Source organism: Gavialis gangeticus, unplaced genomic scaffold (assembly GCF_001723915.1).
Source record: "Gavialis gangeticus isolate Ggan-Ray unplaced genomic scaffold, GavGan_comp1, whole genome shotgun sequence".
Classification (NCBI taxonomy): domain Eukaryota; kingdom Metazoa; phylum Chordata; order Crocodylia; family Gavialidae; genus Gavialis; species Gavialis gangeticus.
In genome coordinates, this window is record NW_017729031.1 from 87,432,459 (window position 1) to 87,445,518 (window position 13,060).

At 44.7% G+C, this 13,060-nt stretch overlaps 1 pseudogene; it reads right to left on the minus strand.

The window, feature by feature from the left end:
- Window positions 1-8,178: 8,178 nt before the first annotated feature.
- The window catches only part of LOC109301645, an 83,075-nt pseudogene continuing 78,193 nt past the window's right edge, over window positions 8,179-13,060 (minus strand).

Genomic DNA, 13,060 nt, shown 5'->3' on the forward strand with positions numbered 1-13,060 from the left:
GGAGCCTGGAAGGTGGTCAGGCGCAGGGAAGTGGGTGGCTCAACGCAGGAGCGCCCCCTACTGGCCCGCCTCACGTGGTGGAAATAGCAGTGGGATATGAATACCCAGCTGTTTTCCTGAGGTGGGATCTCTGCACCCGCCACACTTACTAAGGGGACAACTCTTACAGACTCCTATTCACACTTCAAATGTTTCTATTTCTGGTCGTCTCTGTCCAATAGTCTGAATGGCCTTCACAGAAGCAAGGCATTGTGTCAGTGGATCTTAAGCCCTTGAACATGTACCAAACATTAAGCATTTATTTATTATGTGTATATTGCCTGTACTTTTCTTGATAGGGATGAATTTCTGAATCATGAGAAATAAAAAGCAAGGTCCAATATGACTTATGATTTTTTTTAAAAAGGTGTGCCTGATTTTTTTAAACTAGTATTACAAATCTGATACATTAAGGGAGTAAGAGAGAACATCCAATGTGTCCCTGCCAACTCAGCAACAACTGAGTGGCACAGGTCTCTAAGAACTGGAAAAACAACTAAGCAAGAAAGCAGAGATAATGCATTGCAAATAAGTTTCTAATTAGACAGCTGTAGTTTGGATATATGCCACTTATTCTAGGACCCAAAATTACGTCAGTGGGTCTGATAACAGTAACAAAAATCACACAGTAGGATTAAATGCACAAAAATCTCCAATATTAAAACAGTCCTGAGAGGAGGAAGATATGCTTTCCACAGCAAAAAGCTGGTGAGTTGGGGTTTTTTTACTGGAGAAAAATTCTCAGCATAAGTTTTCAATTGGAAAATGCAGTTTTTCTAAAAAAATCCTTGCAAAATCTTACAGGGGTGTAGGTTGTAGCCATGTTGGTCTAAGGACATAGGTAGACAAGGTTCTCTGGGTGAATCTGATATCTTTTATTAGACCAACTAAAATAGTTGGGGAAAAAAATGTTAAGCAAGTTTTCAGGTTTAAAAACCCTTTGTCAGGCTGAGGAAGTTGCTGCAGTTGGTGTGTGCTCTTCCTGGATGGAATGGATAGTAAAGAAGCGAGAGGCTGGTCTGGTATGCATGCAAGACGGGCAGTCAGTGAAGATGTAAATTGAGGAGTCAATGGGTGAGAGACAGGCTGGGGGGGAGGAGGGGGGAGAGAGAGGATGAACGTAGCAGTTAAATAGTGGAGAGGTACCTGGGGAGTCAGGCAGGTTATAATGTGTCATAAATCCAATGTCTATATTTAGTCCATGCTTTTTAGTATCCAGGAGGTTGATGAAGTGAAGTTCATAGGCTCATCTCTGACAAGTGTTTTTTAAGTTTCCTTTGAGGATTAGAACTGAGAGATTCTACGCACCAGAATGAATGCACACCGGAAATCTATCAAAGACAAGAATACCCAATTACTTGTGGGGGCACATTTCTTACAAGAAAACCACTCTCTCTCCAATCTCTCAGTTCTAATCCTCAAAGGAAACTTACAAAACACTTTCCAGAGATGAGCCTATGGACTTCACTTCATCAACCTCCTGGATACTAAAAAGCATGGACTAAATATAGACATTGGATTTATGACACATTGTAACCTGCCTGACAGCCAACTCCCCAGGTTCCTCTCCACTATTTAACTGCTACATTCATCCCCCTTCTCCCCACCACCCAGCCTGTCTCCCCCCCACTGATTCCTCAGTTTACATCTTCACTGACTGCCCGTCTTGCATGCATACCAGACCAGCCTCTGGCTTCTTTACTTTTCATTCCATCTAGGAAGAGCACACACCAACTGCAGAAACTTCCTCAGCTTGACAAAGGGTTTTTAAACCCAAAAGCTTGCTTAAAATTTTTTTTCCAACTGTTTAAGTTGGTCTAATAAAAGATATCATTTTCACCCGAAGACCTTATTTGCAAAATCTTGATGTTCTGCAGGACCATGTTTATTGACTATGTCTGTTTTGAACACATCAGAACAGAATTTGGTTTTTAAAACTTAGATATTCTCTTATGAGAGTGGTTTAATTGACTCAAAAGGATTTAAAAAAAACCCCCAACAATCATGGAAATTTTAAAATGTGACATTTTGTTCCTATTTGGAATTAAAGCAAATCAACAGTATTTCCCATGAAGCAGACATTCCAGTTCACACAGAGCTCTAGTTTCTAACGTAGTCAAATTAGCTTACAAAATTCATTCAAATCAGCCTGGGTAAAGGCAGCCTGCTGCAGACCTAGAAATATATGGAGGGAGCAAAAGCAGTGATTACCTTCAGAAAACAAAATGGACAGAACTGCTAGGTTCCACAAGGAGGTTAGCGCTGAGTCTAGTTTATTTAACATCTTTATTAATGACAAGAGCAACATGATACAGAAGAGACCAATGCAATATTAGGGCTGTACCAGCAGTTAGACAGCAGAGAAATAATAGTCTTGTGATATAATAGCTCATTGGAAAAGCTTGTTCACTGTTCAGGCATGTGCTCACAAAGGAGAGACGGTACAGAGTAGGCTGCAATGGAGGAGCTGTATTCAGTTAAAGGAAAGGATGGATAGAGTAAGGGCCTATAAGGTATTTACATTATAGATTCATAGAGAATTAAGGCTGGAAGGGACCTCCAGCGGTCATCTAGTCCATCCCCCTGCCTGAGGCAGGATCATCCCAATCCAAACTATACAATACACTTCATAATCTAAACTCTACGTAAGATTACTATCAACCCTGACACAACACAGACCTAACCCCGTAACCTGCCATGAGTAAAACAGAGGAACCATGACAGCCAATGTACTACTTTTATGAAGCATTGTGAAGGAGATCCCAGGTAGAGAGCACATCCCCTAGTACAGAGGAAGGCAAAACTCCCCACAATCCATACCAACCTGATCATGGAGTAAAATTCCTTCCTGACCCCAAATATGGTGATTGGGCTGAACCTGAGCTGAGAGGCAAGACCCTCTAGCCAGGAACCTCCAGTTTTGGTCCCAGCAGGAGCATTGGCACACCTCAGTCAAAGTTCCCAGACTTGGCTGTAACCAACACTCAGTGCTTCTGGGAAGGCATAAAAGAACCTGACACATGTAGCAGCAAGAGGGCAAGGGTGAGGACAACCAACTAAACCCAGAATCACGGGAAATAGCCATAGTCAAATATAGGTATAGCAATGCCTAGATCGTCCCCAACCAGTGGCTGTCCAACTTCTTCTTGAACACCAGTGATGGAGAGCCCACAGCTTCCCTAGGCAGACTATTCCACTGTTTCATCATTCTAACAGTGAAGAAGTTTTTCCAGATATCCAATCTAAACTTATTTTGCAGCCACTTGATTCACATCCTCCTCTCTATGGCATGATAAAAAGGTGTTTTCCCCCTTCTTTATGGCAGTCCTTCAAGTATTTAAAGATTGCTATCACGTTTCCTCTTAAGTGCCTTTTTCACAAGCTAAATATGCCTAGCCATTTCAGTCTCTCCTCATACGACTTGCTTTCCAAGCCCTTTATCATCTTTGTTGCCTGCTTCTGGATCCTCTTTAACTTCTCTGTGTCCTTTTTAAAATGTGAATTGCAGAACTGCACACAGTACTTTAGATGAGGCCTAAACAGTGCCAAGCAGAGAGGCACTATCACTTCCTGTGTCTTGCACCTAATGCTTCTATTGATGCATCCCAAAACTGCATTCATTATTAATTATCCTTTATTTACAGCTTTTGAGCCAGTTATCTATCCACCTTATATAAATTTTATCTACTGTAGCATGTCAAGGTCCCAGGGGTGGCCATGACACCCCCTGGCAGTTCTGCGATTGAGCCTTGCTCTGCCCCTATGATGCCCTCCCTTCTCACCTGCCACACCTTGATGCAAATATGATAATAAATAGGGAGGCTGCCCATGGTCCTTTGCATGGCCCCAATTCACCTAAACCTCTACTAGGGTTCCCCCAGTACCCTACTGGGCCTCATTGGTCCTGAGGCCCATTGTTGGGTCTCACTCTATAACTATGCCGCCACAGGGCACCTCAAGCCTTAAGGGCTAATTGCATGGCTCCAAACCCTCCTCTTCACCATGCCCCAAGCCTTGCAGGTGTCACCACTGTCACTTTGTTGGGGCTTTGGCCTCCTGGCCTCAGTCCCCTTTAGCTAGGTTTGCTAGCCTGGGCCCACTGTATCAGACCTGACTTTGAGGCACTCACTCATGTCTGTCCCTTCTGGTCACCAGGCTCCTGTCTTGCTGCACCCCTCCTGGGTACCAGTCCCCTAGTCCTGTGGCCTTAATGTAGCACTGCCTGCTTTGTGCTCAAAAGTCACTTAGAGACTTGAGCCTGCCCTTGGCAAAATTAGTGCCCCTTGGGCACTAATGGGACCTCTGTAAACAGCCCCCAACCCAAACCACCAGTTAAACTGTAACGTAAATGCTAAGCCCCTTGACTATAACGAAGAACAACAGTGGAAGCAGCCTTCTACCCCTGTAAGAGGACAAACACTCCTTCACCCCTTGTACTGGCATAACTCCTAGCCTGGGCTCCTTGTGAGCCCCAGGCTCTCTGTTACACCCAAATATCTCCAATTGGTTTATCAGAAGATCATGGCAGACCTTGTCAAAAGCCTTGCTGAAGTTCAGATACACTGTGTCCACAGCGTTTCCTTCATCCATCCAAGTAGTTACTTTGTCAAAAAAAAAAAAAGGACAGCAAGTGAGTTCAACAAAACTTGTTTTTCTGAAATCCATGCTGGCTGCTTGTGATCAGCCTTTCTTCCTCCCGATGCATACAAATGGCTTTCCTTAAGATATGCCCCAGAAATTTCCCAGGTACTGAGGTGAGGCTAACCAGTCTGTAGTTCTCTTATTCCTCCTCCTTGTCTCTTTTTTAAAGAGCACTATGTTGGCCCTTTCCAGTCCTCCAGTACCTGGCCTGTCTCTTCATGAAAATTATTGCCAAGGGCTCTGAGATCTCCTCTGCCAGTTCCTTCAGTACCCTGGAATAAAGTTTATCTGGCCCTGCTGACTCCAACAAGCTCTCCAAGACTATCTTTCATTATCTTCCTCTTCAGCTTGTCCCCTTCCTTGTCCAGATAATCCTTATTAGGTTTCTGGCTGCAGCTTAAGTATTTTTAGAAGACTGAGGGCAAGTAGCTGTTGAGTATATCCACATTTTTCTATCTTCAGTTAGGAGTTCCCCTGGGCTTATTAACAGAGGACCCACAGCTTCCTTGGTCCTCCTTTTCTGGCCAACATACTCATAGAACCTCTTCTTATTGTCCTTAACCTCCTTTGCCAGGTGCAGCTAATTTCTTTATCTTTACCTTCCTGGTTTTCTCCCTGCAGAATCTTGTTATTTCCTGGTATGCTTCTATGGTGACCTGCCCCATGTGCTTTCCTTTTGCATTTGAAGTACCAGACAGGCAGGCTCACAGGAAGTTGGATCTGGTCTCTGGAAGCTTGGGCAGCACACAGCCCCCTGGCAGCCCACCCAGCTGGCTTGGGGGGCACTGCCACCATGGAGGGAAGGACTGGGTCCCTCCACAGCTCAGGGGCTGCCTGGCCCACCAACAGCTTGCCCCCCAACCATGGGGCAGGCAGGGAGGTTTCACCAAAAGCAGGATTGGGCCACTCACTACTGCTGCTTTCAGCTTGGGGCCACCAGGGAAGGGGCTGGCGTGCCCCATGGGCAGAGCAGGGTGTCAGGCAAGAGTTAGGGGGAAGCTATGCGTGTCAGCCAGGGCTGGCCTCTCCCCCCACCTCTGTCCAACATGCCACACTGCCCATGGGGCATGCTGGCTGGCTGCAGGAGCCTGCTTTAAAGCAGAAACAGTGAGGGGTCCAATCCTTCCTGTTGTGGAGCCTCCCTGGGGCCGAGGAGTGAGCTGCCAGTGGGCCAAGCAGCCCCCAAGCTGAAGTGGGGCCTGGTTCTTCCCTCCATGGCATCAGCACTCCTTAGGCTGGGTGGGCTACCAGTGGGCTGTGTGCTGCTTGACCTCCCAGGGAGCTCCCGGGGCATGCAGACAATGTCACTCACAGGGAACAGTGTATAAGTTGAGGTTTAATTTTAAGAGGTAAAAATTGGGCTTAAAAACTGTACTTATACACCGTGGGTGCATCCAGATGAGCCCGCACATGCCTCTTGCAGTGTCTCAAGCCCCTTTGAGATGCTACAAGAGGCACGTGCAGGAACAAAAAAACATTCCCCACACTGCAAATTTGCAGCAGGGAAGCAAAATTAGACCCCTGGATATCCAGGGGTCAAACAATACCCCGGGGGGTGGAAAAATGGGTAAGGGAACGGTCCTCCATGGGGAGGCTCAGTCGTCCACAAAGACACTCTGGCAACCTGCCAGAGCATCTCTGTGGTTGGCCCTTTCCCTGGTTCTGAAGCACGCTGTCTGCCCGTGTGGGTCAGGCAGCAGTGCAAGCTGCAGGGACCTGGACCCAGCTGCTGCCAGGCAAGTAGTGGGGTTGGGGGGCTGGAGGAAGGGGGAGGGGACCTCCTCCAACTCCCCATTCATTCTCCCCACTCATTTGTTCTCCCCACCCCACCTGTTCATTCCCCTAGCTTTCCACTTGCTCTCCACACTCCCCTTTGGTTTCCCCCCATCTCCATTAGTTTCTCCTCACCCCCCCCATTTGTTCCCCTAGGTCCCTGCTGGCTCTTGCAGCCCCACCACACTCACCAGCAGAAGCAGAGAATAAGCAGGAGGCTGGAGAGAGCATGGGAATGTCTTCAGGGGCTAGAGACAGCAGGGGAATGAGCAGCAGCCTGGAGACAGCAGGGGAATGTCTCCAGGGGCTGTGTCTAGCTTCCTGCTTGTTCTTTTGCTCATCTACAGCCTCCAGAAGCTAGAGAAGAGCAGGGGAATGAGCAGGAGGCTGGAAACAGGTGGCAGGGCCGGGGGGGGAGCTGTAATCCCTGGGGGAGCCTGGAACCCTCCAGGCAGAGTAGTCCATGTGCTGGGGGGGCGGGGAGGGTGCTCTGCCCTGTGGGCTATGGGGAACATTGGCAATGCCAATGGGTGTGTACATGGATGCACATGCACCCTCTGAGCGTGGCAGTCACCCCCTCAGAAAAGGCACTGCCAACACTATAGGTGGTACCTGTGGGCAGTCACCATTTGCCACCACCCCCCCTGCCACCAGCAGCATCTGCAGGCAGTCAGTGATCACCACTGGCCACCACTGTCACTGCCAGCAGTGTCTCTGGGTGGTCACCAGTCACCACCCCTCCCACCACTGCTGACAGCACCAGTGGCATCTGCAGGAGCTCCCTGCTTACCACTCCCACCACCACCAGTGCCACTGTGCTCTGTCAGCCACCGGGGGTATGCGGCATTCATGCAGGGGACCCACCCCTCCTAAGCAGTCCCCACACCCAGTCCCCCCACACCTACCCACACAGTGACTCACATCCCCCCACATCCCTCCACCCCTTCTCACCCCCTCCTGCAAACCCTACATCCCCCCATCACACACCCACCATGTGATAAGGAAATGAAAAGCAAACATTAAAACATACAGCTATTTAGGATTTCTTTTATTATGATGCTAGAGACATTGGTAGGCATCTGAATTTCTTTAACACTGTAAATATAGCAATAAACCATTGCCCATCTGATCAATCCCCCTTTCTCTCTCTCTTTTGCTCTAATTGTGTAAGAATGTGGATTTTGGGGTATTTTAAAAAGTGAATTTGGGATGCTGCTTCAGCAGCCTAGCTGACACAAGAGGCTAGTGTCCTCAGATACCAATTGGCTGGGCCCCAGAAGCTCCTGAGGGCTAGTAACCTGGAGCTGCTGGCCAGGGCAGGTTTTTATACTGCTGGTGACAGCACAGGTGCTGACCCTGGGCTATAGATCCCACTGGCTGCAGATCCGGGAGAAGTCAGGCAGGATTATTTTGCCCCAAGTAGCACAATGTGTTCCACAACAAAGTGCATGTCCAAGCACATGCACTGAGGCAAAAAGCCCCAGCTCAAATTTGCACCACTTCTATTTGAGCTGCTGCAAGCACACGTGCTTGCATGTGTGGACATGCCCCATGAAATACAGTATTTTAGAAGCTCCTTATAGGCCCCATTAGTCTCTTCACACTCTTCTTGTGCTTCCATCATATTGCCAATTTCTTGTTGGGTTTCCAATGCTGTGCCCTTTAAAAGTGCCCAGCCCTCCTGTGTGTCTTTATCCTTCAATCTATCCTCCCATAACACCATACCTATTGAGAGGTTATCTTTTCACTGCAGAAGCTATAGAAGGAGTCTCATCAGGGTTCTCTTCTTGCACAGTTAAGGCAAGGAGTGAACAAGCCCCAAAAACAGTGTGGAGCTGACTTTACCAGAAAACAAGGGGCACAGCAAAGTTGATTTACATTTACATCCCTATGCCAAGAGTCCAGTCTTGATGCATGTCTCTTTTCAGCAGGCTGGGTTACCTTTTCCTTTCCATTCTGCTCCTCTTCTTTCATTCTTTTATCATTGTCATCATTTTCCTTTGTTCTGTTCTTGTCTTGTTCCTCAGAGTCTGCCTTCTTGTCTTTGTCTTTTCTCACTGCTTTCTTTCTCTTTTGCTCTCAACTGTAAACTTCCAACGATTCCTTTAAAGGGGCCACAAAATACTCAAACTCTATTTTCTTCATGGCTGAGGCAATGTCTCCAGCATTCAGGATTTTTCTCTTCTCTTTCATTATAGTTATGTAAATATGAAGTTGCATACAACACAAACACACTTGCAGATGGAGATATTTCACTCTGAGCTTCTTTGGAAATGTTTACTCCATCAGGAAGTGCTTCTTTAATAATCCAAGTGATGACAGCACCGGGCAAGTTCAAGTTCTGGTCTTTCTGCCATCTTTGAACACCTAGAACATGCACACAAAATAAAATCCTGACACTACATAAAACAATAGTAACAGTTTCATTGTCTTCCACGGGGCACAGGATTTCACTCGCACAGAAATGGGAAGATTTATTTTAGGGAGCAGAGGAGGATAACAGTAGAAACAACTGGAAGAAGTTAGAGAAAAGAAAGTATAGGTTACAACATCAAGGGAAGACTAATCAAGAGATCTGAGGTTAGTTCAAAAGGCAATAAAACCAGAATGCCAACAACAGACAGCAAGAAAGTCAACTGCAACCTTTAACTTCTGAATTAAAACTGGGTAAAAGACATAAATGCAACTCTGAAGAGAGGCAATAAATAAATAAATAAAAGAAAACAAAATTACATGCTAATCAAAGCAGCACTAAACACCCTGCAGCCAGACTGCAGAGACAGCATCTCCTCAGTTAGAGACAGATTTTATATGGGAAATGTAAATAACATTTTACCATCTGTTTAATAAAACTTGAATCTGAATGGATTTGGCTAGATGTCCCCACATGTAAAGTTTATAAGTAAATATTTTATAAATTGAAGGGCTCAATCCAATACCCATTGATAAAAGGCTCTTTTCAAATTTTGAAGAGCATTGAATAGGGCCACATAACATCCTGTTGTCTGTCTTATAAATTATTGTATATATACATTCAAGACTCTGTACACAAATATAAATAAACCTTTACAGAGAAGATGCTGAATTGACTTCTAAACTACGCCAAATGCATAAAAATAATCTGGGCAAGATGCTTTTGTAGAATAGTAAGATCTCCAGAAAAAATGCAGTTTCAGTCCTCCTGAAACCATATACATATTTGGATTGAAATCAGCTAGTGGAGGAAAAGTGTGGGAAAGAAATTTTGGAAAAGTTTGACGTTTGTCATTTTTGAGACTACTTAACATGAATCAATTTCAAAAGGAAAGAAAGGGATATGAAAAGTAACCAACAACAACATTTATTTTTCCATTCCCTTCCCTTTATCTAGAAAAACTGAAAAAAATCCATCTTGGGGTGACCCAAAATGGTTTGTCCCAGGTTGCCAATCAACAAAAATAATGCATTGTTCACAGAGCTGTAATAAACAGTAGTTTTGTAAACAGAGGCATCACTAATAAGTGGGTGGATGCTAACTTTAAATTGAACTAGTATCTTGTCTAGGTAAGAAAAGTAGTAACTAGAGATTAGCAATAGGTGAATGTTTGATATGAAAGGTAGGCAACAATTTAGATAGAACAAAATGGAAGCTCATTCTGATCTTGACCTAACACCCTTTGAAATCAATGTCAAAGATTCATATTGATTTCAATAAGAGTTAGATCCAGTTAAAAGTTACCAAATGTAAGCAGTGCTCCAAGAAACATCATTTTTTGTTTTACAGCCCTAATGAACTGTTTTGCATAGCGCACCATAGAATTGCACCAGATGATTGCATCATCTAACCTAATTGCTTGTGACAAAACTTTCTTTGATAAACACACTGAGACAATTCAAAGGCTTCAAGAGATGGAAAAATAGAACCAATGCCTCCAGACTGTTACCAATCCAAGATACTGCCCACTAGATCACAGGTATCAAACTCAAATCAATCAGTGAGCCATATTCCTTGCCAGCACCTCATTGAATAATGCCACAGCCACTCATCCCCATTGCTGACTACTGCCAATTTTCATTGCTAGCAGTGATCAGAAATAGTTAATTTGGCAGTGGTAAAATGAGGAGGAGTAAAATGGTACCTACCTTCAGTGACAGCTCTGTTAACCCCCCAAATGCTAGCTGTATTGACACAGAGGCTTTTGAAGCTGCAGCAAGAAGCCCCAAGGGCTGGATGACCCAACTCTGTGGGCCATAGACTTGACACCCCTGCATTAGACTATGCTGCTAAATTTTACCTTAAGGAAAGGGATGTAAAAGTAAAAGTATTGTCAGGATGAAAAAATAGATAGCATTATTTTAGTTTTCCATGAGTAGACAGAGAGAAGCCATGGTACGGCAGCAATAAGAACCTGCCAGTTTTATATAAAGTAAACAGATGGTTTACTACAATGTTTTTCCTTCTACTTCCTCAACTTCCTATAAAAAGACCCTGCATGCTACAACTACTGATTCTACTTAATTGAAAATAATCATCTAAATGCATCTGTGTGTTGATAGTCACAGCATATGATGGTTTGGTTCTCTTTTCATCTACTGTACTTGGTAAAGCTATTAAAAATAACTCATTTGAGCCATTGCTTTCACTGCCCTTTAATAGCATAGTAAATAATTAAACCACCAATTGTACATATGGGAAGACTGAAACACACAAAGAGACTTGGCCAGGCCACACGACAGATTGCCAAAACAGCCAGACTCCAGGTCTCCTGATTCTCAAATCATTCTGAGATATCTTTGTGTCTCCAGATATGTATGATTTCTGACTCTCTGACTATGTTACCAGGACAGGATGGAGTCAGCTGCTAGGTAATTATTGATATTAATCAGAAGGGGGATGTACCAAGCCCCCTAAAAAACCTGATACACTTGCTAAGTAAAAGATACTGATCTTCAAATGGCACCCCCGTCTCATAAAAAGCAAACCATTTATTACACTAAGAACACATCTATCCAATGATTCACTACATGCTTGCTCACCACAGTCTGCAGCTAATATCAGCGGAAAACCTTCTCTTGACTGAGGGTCCTCATAATTGAATAGTCTACTAAAGTGAGTGCTATATTAGCCTTACAGAAGCCCCTTTAATCTCTGGGTGGATCCTGTTAAGTCCCTTATTTACAATCCTTTTGTTCAGAAACACAGAATTTCATTGATACAGCTCTGTCCTTATTTAAAGATGGATTTGTTTTTCTGACAGAAAATTGTATGTATGGACACAAAGATAATTGTTGTGCAAGTAGAGTCTCGGTGAAGTATATAGGACTGGAACATTTGTGAGTTTTCTCTTTGACCAAAGTTGCAAGATTTTGGGAGGGTTTTTTTCTTTGTTTTTTTTTTTAATGGAAAAGTCCTTCTTAATTGCTAGGAAAACTAACTGTTGCTTTGATTAGCCCCCAGAACAGTGTTATCTCCAGTTTTCCTCTCTGGAAAATATTTAATTTGATCCTTAAATTGCAGGATGTTAAATGCCAGCCCCAAAATTGTGACAGTGTTTCCCCTCCCTTTCCCCTGGCACACTGACACCAGGGGAGGGGTGGGAGTGGTGGCATGGTTAATCTGAGATCTGAATGTGCTGGACACAGCAGGAGGGGTGTCTTTGCCCAAACAGGCAAAGACACCTCTCAGATAACCAGCACATTTGGTTATCCAGCACCCCCTATTTCCAATGGGTGCCGGGTAATGGAGCTTTTGCTGCATAAGCAGCATTTGTCAAAAAATGCAAGAAAAATACAGACTGGTTTGAAGAACGCACTAAAACCCTTCAACCACTGATTCAGAACAGAAGGACAGGACTAATAAACGATAAGAAATCTCTCAACACCATAACCCTAGAAAATCTGAAAAAGGCTTGAAGAGAAATGCGGAAGAGGTGTGCCCAAGATTTTTGGCTGAAACTCTATGATGATATTCAGAAAGCAGCTAATGCAGGTGATAGCTGTGGAATGTACAAAGGCATTAATAAACAATTGGTACTATCAAGAAGAAAACAGCCATGAGGTTCCTAGCCAAGTTACAGGACCTCTGTCTAACCCAGGAGGTGCACAGTCCCACCAGGGGAAATGCCTTGTTGGACCTGGTCCTGGCCATGGGTGACGACCTGGTGAGTGGACTGCGGGTTCTCGACAACCTAGGCGATAGCAATCATCGCCTATTGGAATTCATCATCCAGCACAGGGTGTCAAAGGCATGAAGCAAGGCAGCAGCTGTGGACTTCAGGAGGGTGAATTTCAATGAGATAAGGAGACTAGTTGGGGAGGCACTGAGGTCCTAGAGGGAAGGGGAGTTGGGAGTCCAGGAAGAGTGGTCGTTCCTTAAGGAGACGATCCTCCAAGCCCAAAGGGTGACAATCTCAATGCGAAACAAAGGGGGCAAGAGTGCTCAAAAGCCCCCATGGATCACCAAAAGCATCCAGGAATGTCTCAAAGCTAAAAAGGAAGCATACACCCAATGGAAGGGAGGGGCCATCACCAAGGAGGATTATACCTCCATTGCTCGAGATTGTAGGGAGGCTGTTAGAAAGGCTAAAGCAGAGACAAAACTGGGACTAGTGACCTGGATCAAAGATAA